At 45.1% G+C, this 9,790-nt stretch overlaps 2 long non-coding RNA genes across 4 annotated transcripts; both read left to right on the top strand.

The window, feature by feature from the left end:
* The first annotated feature begins 3,771 nt into the window (after window positions 1–3,771).
* LOC130134872 (uncharacterized) lies at window positions 3,772–9,375 on the top strand. 3 transcript variants are annotated; one of them, XR_008814392.1, is made up of 4 exons: window positions 3,772–4,161; window positions 4,282–4,405; window positions 4,491–4,588; window positions 9,014–9,375. It is a non-coding gene; the product is annotated as an uncharacterized LOC130134872 (long non-coding RNA). The 3 variants fall into 3 exon arrangements; XR_008814391.1 differs by lacking the exon at window positions 9,014–9,375 and having other exon boundaries at window positions 3,789–4,161; window positions 4,496–6,779; XR_008814390.1 differs by lacking the exon at window positions 9,014–9,375 and having other exon boundaries at window positions 3,793–4,161; window positions 4,491–6,779.
* Window positions 7,790–8,908, top strand: LOC130134873 (uncharacterized). The gene is made up of 2 exons (XR_008814393.1): window positions 7,790–8,508; window positions 8,602–8,908. It is a non-coding gene; the product is annotated as an uncharacterized LOC130134873 (long non-coding RNA).
* Window positions 9,376–9,790: the final 415 nt, after the last annotated feature.

Below are 9,790 nucleotides of genomic sequence, written 5' to 3'. Positions count from 1 at the left end.
CGTGGCCGTTGATTTGGGATTAGAGAGGAGGGTAGGATGGTCATTTTAAGGGGGGTGAGACACCAATTATTGGCCTAAGACTATTTAATTCCATTTTTCTCTCTCTCACTCTCACGGCAACCTCTCTCTCTTCCTCACCCCTCTCTCGGCCAAGCCTTCCTCCCACCGTGAAGTGGCCAGCCGGCCATATCCATCGTCGCCGCTTCCCCGCCAAGCCGGATCGCCGCCGTTCGCCCGTGAAGCCGCGGCCACGCCACCACCGCCCCAACCCTCTCTTTCCCCTATTTTTGTTCTCACCGAATCACCCTCACCAGCCCATCTCAGCCCCAGCTCAGCCAAGAAAACCAACAGCCCATCGCCGCCACTCGTGGACGCCGGTGAGTCGCCGGTATCCCTTTTCGTGAGACACCGCTGCCACTGATGTTTGCCCTCAGTCCAGCCATCGTTGAGGCCTCAATTTCACATAGGAATCACAAGTAAGTGATATCCTAACCCTCGCCTAGGATAACGGGTATTTTCGTGTTAGTTCGGGGCCGTTTTAGCGAGTTTTAGGGGTTAATCATGGGACAATGGTTGGACTGATTTGGCTGAGTGCTTTGGGTGAAATTGTGATGATTTTTGAGGTGGATTGGAGGTTCAAAATGATTGGTTAGGTAATCGGAATGATTCCAAGTGATTATTGTGGTTTATTGCGCGAAAAACGGGCCTAAATGCGCCGTTATGGTGATTTTCTGTAGTGGCCGAGTTACTGTTTATGCTGTGGCCGAATTAGTGCATTTTGGCGATTAAAATATAGTGCGTGTTGGTTTGGGGGTTGTCGGTAGAAGTACGACACCCGGGAATGGTGAAATTTGGCCTAAAATGCAAAAGTTCGGGTTAATTGGGCACGTGCGAATTGAATTGGATTGGCTGGTTTTTGGTGATTGTTATGGCTTAAAATAGACATGAATGTGTTGAATTTCTGTGCGTATTAGTGGCTGTGATTGTGGGTCCAATGGCGACCTTGTGTGCTCAATAAATTGTGGAGTAAATGATTGAAATGTGGACCGTTATATGCACGCATGGGCTGAATTGATTTGACTGGCAATTGGCCATGATTGGGTGTTAATTGAGCATGTGAAATGCGTGAGGTTCGATGCGTGCATGGGCTGAATTTAATCGGCTGGTAATTGGCATGTTGATGTGTAAATCGAGCGAGTGAATGAATAAGAAAATGTGTGAAATGTTGTGCGTGTGGTCACGAAAATCCATGAGGCGGTACTGTAACGCGGGGAATTGTGCCGTCTTGAGGCGGTACTATGACGCGAGACGATGCCCGGTATTACCGGAAGACTGCCAACCTGAGACGTGTACTTCAACGCGGGTTGTGCCGTAGGTGGTAGATGTTGAGCCTGAGGCGGTACTGTTACGCGGGCAAGAGACATAGCCTGAGGCGGTACTATTACGCGGGCTAAGGCGTGTTGTGAAAATGAGACGGTTGTTTAGGCCGTAGGTGGAGGATGTTGAGCCTGAGGCGGTACTGTTACACGGGCAAGAGACATAGCCTGAGGCGGTACTATTACGCGGGCTAAGAAGTGTTGTGAATATGAGATGGTCGCAGTGGACTTGAGGAGTGTACTGTAACGCGGGTCACTGGCGAGTCGAGGGAAAATAGTGTGATGAAGAATGAACGAGTGTGTGGAATGTGGAATTGGAAATGCCATGTGTTCGACTTGTGTTTCGGGCATGAAATTAATATGGAACGTGCATGTGGTTGGAAATTGTATATTTGAGACTAACCTGCAGATTGCGCGTATCAAAAACCCAGGTAAGTGCAAATTGTGTGCCTGTTATGTGGTCGTTGAATGTGATTGTGTTTGGACTTATCTGGAGGTACGTGTTAGCCTAGGTGGGGTTTAGGGTGTGTACTTGCTGAGACGTGTTCTCATGGTTGTTTCAACCAAACCATTTTAGAACCCCGGCCTGAACTATGAATCTTCCTCCGCCACCACCTGAGCGTTTTGGACTAGCGATGTACACCGACCATTCAGTTGTAGAATACCCGATTGAGATCGAGGCTGATTCGGAGTCTGAAGAGGAGCAGGTGGCTCAAGGGGATTCAGACTCGGGTTCTGGGGAGTCGGACTCAGAGTGGACGCCATCTAGGGGGCGTAGGGGCTAATTTAGGGGTAGAGTGAAGGTTTTGAAGTGTCCCATTTTTGGAGTTAGGGTTTGCCCAAGCTGCTGATCCTTTTTGATATCAGTAGTGTACAGTTTAGAAGTTCGGTGTGCATATATATTATGGATTGTAAATGGTAGATATTGTATAAGTTTGAATCAGTAATGAATGTATATTCTCCCTTTTACCCTTAGTTAAATTTTGTCTGGGTGTTTGTGGCTTTCGCTAGTGCTTCATCTCTGATGTGTTAGTTTGGGTCGGCGGCGTTTCCTGGGACGTTGCACTAATTCGACCAAAGAGGGATGCCACGAGCTCGATGGGGTTCGGGGCGTGACAACCAGACCGGCCTAGTTCAACCCGGTTCGATTCGGCCGAACCGGGCCTCGCCGGCACCGGTGGCCGGTCGTCTTCTCCGATAGGCACGGTGCTAAAAAACGGCGCCGTTTGGCCCATTTTCTCTTAGGTATTTTATCAAACACCTAAAATGCATGACTTTTTTTAGGGTTTTCAAGACCGTGACTTCGAGCTCATCGCCGACGACCTTCCAGCGACTATTTCGCCATTTTAGTTGGTTCAATGTGAAGACTATGTCACCCCCTATCAAACTAACCTAATCACCTTGCCGTCGGACCACCGTCGGCCGGCGAAAAATCAATCTAAAAACCCTAACTTGCTAATTGTTTTTGGCAAGCTTTTCCAGAATACAAATCTTAATCCTAATCGCCCTAGCCGTCTATGTCGAGTCTAATGGCAAACAAAACATCAAACAAGGTTAAGAGAGGCTAACTTGAATAACCTAAGGTCACGGCGACGCTCCGGCGAAGGTTCCTCTAGACTCCGGCGAAGTGGTTTTCATGCATGGCCGACTCGGTTTGTGCGAGTTTGACACCCCAAATGCAATGAAACAACACAAATAATGATCAGAAACAAGTTTCAAACATTCAGAAGTCTAAAATCCAAAAGAAAATCACATGAACATCAAAGCTTATTTTTTGGAATTTTGGAAAAATCAGAACTACGAGCGATTTTTACCTGTTTCGTCAAGGGATCAAACGAAGTTTTCGCGCTAATCAATCGCCTTAGAGTTCTTCTTTGACACTTAGGCTTCTAGCAGGTGGTCTTCGCTTCGTCGGAAGAGCTCTAAACACGCCGGCCGAGGCTTGTTTTCAGACCTGGATGAACAGCTTCATCATAGGCTCACCAGATGTGGAAGATCACGATCAGAGCCGATTTGCCAGCACTTTCTCGCCGGAGAAGATGCCGATCACTCGGTCCTAAGATCCTCAACACGTCTCTAGCTCTCTTTCTCTCTCTTTTGTGTTCTCTGATTCGCTTTCTCTCTCTCTCTAGCATTTCGTCGAACACGTTCTCTATCCATTTTGTTCAGTTTTTCTTCACTTTTCTTGATCAATTTTCCCGCTCAAAAATCGTTACCACTAACTTAGAATCGGTTGTAACAATTCTCTGGCGCCAGCTGGAGATTCTCCAGCTGGCCGAATCAATTTACACGTGCTAAAATTTTTTTTTTTGGTCAGAATTAAAGGGTTTTCATTAATAACCAGAGACAGAGGAACCCTGTAACGGGGTCTCAAAACAAAGCAGTTCAGTGAGGGCCTGCGGTGGACTAGTCAACCAGTGTTGAGAGAGCTTTTTTTTCCTGTAAGCCTTTGCTACCCAGTCCGCCACTCTATTTCTATTTCTATTACAATATTGGAGCTTAATATTAGAGAAAGAAAGAAGCAGTTCACGAGCTTCGCAGATGAGGGTCCTCTGTTCCCATGGCAGTTTTTGCGAAGCTTCCACGTTGTTGACTAAGGTAAAGCAGTCTGACTCCAAAGTCATTTTATCACCCGCCCGAGACAAGAGGAAATGAAGGGTTTCTATCAAAGCTAAACACTCAGCTTGCTCGGCGGAGGAGACGAGGACATCCTTCGCGAAGCCGTCTGTCAAGATCCCAGACGAGTTGCGGCACACACAGGCGATGGATCCTTCTAATGAACCAGGTTGGTAAGTAGCATCTATATTTACTTTGATTTCTCCTCTTTGTGGAGGGATCCAGGCTTTGTTTTCATCACAAAATCTCGGCTTCAATTTTCCTGTTTGTGTTGTTCCATTTGCTGAAGTTCCTGAGCATTTGTTGTCCTCTCTCTATCAACGCTTCTGGGTCCGGGAGATGATTTCTGAATACCAGGCCGTTCCTTGCTTTCCATATTTCCCAGAGAATAATCAAGACTAGCTCGAATTGAGGTGAGTCTTTATTGTTTCTGGGTAAGAATTTTAGCATCCAGTCATCTATTCTGGAAATCTGATATTTGGAATTCTGTATGTTCAGAATAGGCGCTTCTCAGACTTCCCTTGTCCATTTGCAGAGAAGAAATAGATGTTCCAGCGTCTCTGCATGAGTTTCGCAGTATGGGCAAGTCGGATCAGGTACCATCTTCCTTCTGTACAGGTTATCCTTCGTCGGGAGTGCATTTTGACACACACTCCAGATGAAATTTCTGATTTTGTGTGGAGTTTTCATTTTCCAAATTCTGTTCCAGAGCTTAGTTGGGGGTTGATAGGAGGAGGATGCGTTCTGTGTTACCCTGTTTTCAATCTTTCGTATGTTGTTGTAGCAGCTCTTAACAGAGTACTCCCCTTCCCTCGTGCCAGTCCAGATCAGCTTATCTTCGTTCATCTGCGGTCTAATTTGTACCGTGAGAATCTCTCGCACTACCTTTTCATCAAATACCCTTCGCAGGACTGGTTCCTTCCATGTGTGGTCTTCCTGATTTATCAGATCAGCGACCAATCTTGGATCCCCTACATTCGCCGGTCCCCCTATCCTTCCCCGTCTTAGCCACTTATCCTCCCTGATGTTGATGTTCTGTCCATTCCCAACCGACCACAATACCGAATCTTCAATTGATGTTCTTCCCATAAGTATGCTCTGCCATCCCCACGATGGTCTGGAGCCCTTCTCTGCCTTCCAGAAACATTTAGTTGGGTAGTAGATACCTTTCAGCACCTGACTACATAGAGTTTTATGGTTCTGTGCTAGCATCCAAGCCTGTTTTCCCAACATTGCCTTGTTAAATGATATTAAATCCCTAAACCCAAGGCCTCCCCTGTCTTTTCTCTGTTTTAGGATTTCGGCTTTTCTCCACTGAACTCCTTTTGTTGCGGTTTGATTCTTCCACCAGAAGGTTATTATTTTTTGTTCGATTGCCCGACATACTGAAACTGGGATCTTGAAGATTGACATGGCATATTGTGGTAATGCTTGGACAGCAGTTTTTATCAGGATCTCTTTCCCCGCTTTAGACATGGTATTTTCTTTCCACCCTTCGAGCTTCATATTTACCCTTGCCAGGATCCAAGCAAACATTTGCTTTTTAGAAGCTCTCCAATCAGAGGGGATTCCCAAGTACTTTCCTGTTTTTTCAATCTCCGGGACCCTTAGTTCTCTAGCCATGTTCCTTCTTAGATCACTAGGGCAGTCCTTGCTGAAGAATATTCCCGACTTGTTCAAATTGACTGCTTGTCCCAATGCAAAGCAGTACTGGTTTATGATGCTCGCTAGATTCTGGCATTCTAGTTTCTTCCCATCTAGGAAGAATATTGAATCATCTGCAAAGAGTAGGTGAGAGAGTACAGGGCAGTTTCTATTCAGCTGTATCCCTTTTAAAGTGCCGTCTTACATGGCTTTTTTCATCATCATGGACAGGAAGTTTGCTACCAGGATGAAAAGGTATGGGGATAAGGGGTCACCTTGCCTTATTCCTCTTGTTGGTTGGAAGTAGGGCAAGGGTTCCCCATTAAGTTTAACACTCAGTGAGGTTGTTGTAACGCATTGCATTATCAGATTTACCCATCTTTCATTGAACCCCATTGTAATCATACCAGCCTTTAAGAAGTCCCATTCGATCCGATCGTAAGCCTTTTGCATGTCTAACTTTAAGACCGCCTGAAATTTTCGTTTGCGCTTCCGGACCCTTATTTGGTGCAAGACTTCCTGGACAACAAGAATATTATCCTGAATTTGCCGTCCTCCTACAAAGGCACTCTGTTCAACTTCTATCAACTCTGGGAGCCATGGTTTCAGTCTATTAGCTAGTACTTTCGAAATGATCTTATATGCGAAATTGCACAAGCTTATGGGTCTAAACTCTTCTAGCTTCTCTGGGTTTTTCACTTTTGGCACCAAGGAAATGAGTGTTCTATTCAACTGAGGATCAAGCACGCCAGTGAGAAAGAAGTTCCTGACCTCTGATACTACTTCCTGCTTTATATCTTCCCAGTAATGTTGGAAGAATTGTCCATTCAAACCATCCGAACCTGGGGCCCTCGATGAACTAAGCTGGAAGGTAGCTTGCTTGACTTCCTCTAGTGTAACTTCCTCGAGCAGCCTGATATTTGTTTCCTCCTTAACTCTACATGAGCAATATTGAAGTAGTGGGGTGAATTGTCTTTGACCAGCTGAGGTATACAGATCCCTAAAGAAGTCATAGGACATCGTCTTTATTTGCTCTTGGTCACGGGTCCAGTTCCCTGTATTATCCTTCAGCATTGAAATTTTGTTTCTGTGTCTCCTTTGTATAGTTGAAGCGTGAAAGAACTTGGTGTTTTGGTCTCCCCACTTTAGCCAATTGATCCTCGAGCGCATTGCCCAATGCATTTCCTCCTGACTCCATAGCCTTTCAACCTCATTCCTCAACTTTTGCAGTTGTTCTTTTTCCTGTCCTGCAGTTGGCTGGTTTGTGATGGACTGTATTTGTTGCATTAGGATCTTTATTTTCCCCTGCCCATTGGTAAACTTCCCCTTGCTCCACCTTTGTAGGGCAACAGCAGCGTTACTCATCCTTATCCCGAGGCCCTCGTTTACTGTCGCTGAAGAATACCATGCCCTATTGATTACCTCTCTGCATTCGTCGTCCTCTAACCAGTATGCTTCAAAGCTAAAACTCTTCTTAGTTCTCTTTCGGGCTAGATGGATAGTTACTAGGATCGGGCAGTGATCCGAACCAACAGCCGGTAATGCGTGCACTTCTGCCTCGGGGAACTGTAATCTCCATCTCATGGTGCTAACTGCTCTATCTAGTCTTTCCTTCACCAGCTCATCTCCTTCACGATTATTAGACTAGGTATATGCACAACCCTTGCTTTCTAGGTCCATTAGTTCACAGCTGTGTATAAACTCCTTAAAAGTATGGAGTCTGTAGTGCTTGGCCAATCGTTTGCCCACCTTCTCCCAATGGTACATTATTTCGTTGAAGTCCCCCAAGCAAACCCAATGCTGCTGGTTGCTCTGGCTAATTTTATAGATTTCATCCTACGTCTTGGTTCTTTCTTGAAAAGTTGATGGTGCATGTACAAATGTAACTCTCATCTTCGTTTTATAGACCTTCTCTTCACATTCGATATCTATTACTTCATCTGAAGCGTATAAGATTGATAGTACCGCATGAGCATTCCACAAAATTGCTAAGCCACCCCTTGTTCCCCTTGGGTTGACAACAAAGCATTCGTCAAACTTCAACATCCTCTGTACCCCATGGATCCTTTCTTCTCGATTTTTTGTTTCCATAGGAAAAAGTAGTTCAGGCCTTTCCTGAGCCACTAGGGCTCTCAGATACTGGACCATGCCCAACCGCTAACAGTTCCAGCTTATGATTTTCAAAATGGCTCCGGTGGCTTATTAGGGCTAGCCACCACAGCCCATTTTCCAGTACCTTCCACTTCACGTATTGGTGTTTCCAGCAGTTGAGCTTCGTCTAATAGTAACAGTTTATCCCCTTGAGAGTCATATGGGCTGAACCTTCTGGTTTTCTTCCGCACAGGAGTTTTCTTGCCACTTAGCTTCTTTTTGTTGGAGCAAGCTTGTGCCATGATGGAGTTCAGTTCCTTGGGAAGTCCTTGGTCACGAATCAAGAACTCGGGAAAGTTAACCTGTTGCTCACTTTGATCTTCTGAATTGCTCCTTCTAGAGAGTTTAGTTTGTGCGTTATCCTCCTCTCTTTGAGAAGTTTGCTGGATGTGGGTCGAGCTGCTCTCTCCATATATAACTATTTGTCCAGAGTGGGTTGGTGTTTCCGGGATTCTTTCCTCTTCCATCGGTTGTGCTAAGTCTTTGCTGTGAAATAACTTCCGAAACGGACTATAGTTGCTTACTTCAGCCTTCAGCCAAGGGCCGAAAAGTCTGTCTTCCTCTATGTTCACATCCTCGACACTTAATGGCAGCTCCTCACAGTCTGAAGCATAATGTCCTATTTTTCCACAAGAGAAACAAAAATAAGGGAGCCTCTCATATTTAAAATCGAGCCTAATTTTCTTTCCTTCATTATCAGCGAGCATGCCTGACTGTAGAGGTAGGTTAAGATCCAATGTCACTCGCACTCTTCCATAAGACACCATTCCTCTTGTTTCAATTTTAACTTCTTGTACTTGGCCTATATTACCAGCAACCTCACGAACAACTTCCACTGAAAGCCACTCAAAAGGGAGCCCCAGAATATGTACCCAGAAGTCACATGATTCGAATCTATAGCTTAAAGCAGAGGTGTTTGGTTCCCATGGTTTCAATATCAAGAGATTGTTCATGAAAGACCAAGGACCAAGGTCATCACTTTATTCCTCACAGCTAGGGAATCAAAGGTTATAGCAAAAATACCCTGCTCTAAAGGTGTGAATACTGCACTTTCCACTCTCCGCGCCCTCCTCATTGTGTTTTGGAGAGCTTGAAAGTTAATTTTTGGATTTTTTAGTAGTTTCCCTATCAGCGTCAGTCTACCATCCTTACCTTTTGCTGCTGCCAGAACACCTTCCACATTCTTAGTAACTTTGTCTGACCACAATCTTCCTAATCGTTTGCAGAGCAGGGCAAGCCTTTGGTTTTCGTCATCATCCAGCTCCATTGCAGTGTACAAAACCCGCCACAGCTATGAAGCCCCGAACTGGACGAGACTAGGGTCTCCCGCCTTCACCAAGGAGTTCCAGCTTCAGCAGAGTTCTTAGGGATGGATTTGCTTGTTCGGATCTTTATGAGTAAACAAGATGAGGAATAGTGGGTGGGTATATGGATTTCGACTCATTGGGTTGCCGAGAATCATTTCTTGACTCAAAGTGAAAGAGCCAGAAGAGGGAAGTGTGAGAGGAACATTTAGGGATTACCTTGACTAAATTTGCTTCGAGGGAAGAAGGAAGCAATCACATGCGAGATGAGCTGGGGGTTATGCAGTTAGGGTTTCCTTTTTTTATGCTACCCCGATGGGTAGAGGGAAACTCTTCCGAGAGAAGAGAGCGTCTTTGGGTTTGAAGATATTTTTTTTGGGTTTATTGTGCAATGGGCGAATCGAGCAAAAGGGATGACTGACCTGGGCTGGGTCTGGTCGACTCGACCGACCCGGTAAGTCCAGTTTTGACTAAAAATTCAAATTAAGCCCGATTTCGATCGAATTTTCAAAATTAAATCCCAAAATTGAATTCCTCATAACATTCTAAACCCAAATATGTGAGTTTCCCCAATTTTTGACAAAATCATGTCCTAGATTTTTAACTTTTTGTACTTGTGTTATTGGGTCTTTGTTCAATTCGATGCCTTAATGACCTGATTAGGCAAAATTAGTGCCAAAATTGAATTACCCACATCTG

The sequence above is a fragment of the Syzygium oleosum genome, unplaced genomic scaffold (assembly GCF_021117445.2).
Source record: "Syzygium oleosum isolate NSW1041296 unplaced genomic scaffold, Sole_v2.1 Sole_v2.24, whole genome shotgun sequence".
NCBI lineage: Eukaryota > Viridiplantae > Streptophyta > Magnoliopsida > Myrtales > Myrtaceae > Syzygium > Syzygium oleosum.
This window is presented reverse-complemented; position numbering and strand designations above follow the sequence as displayed.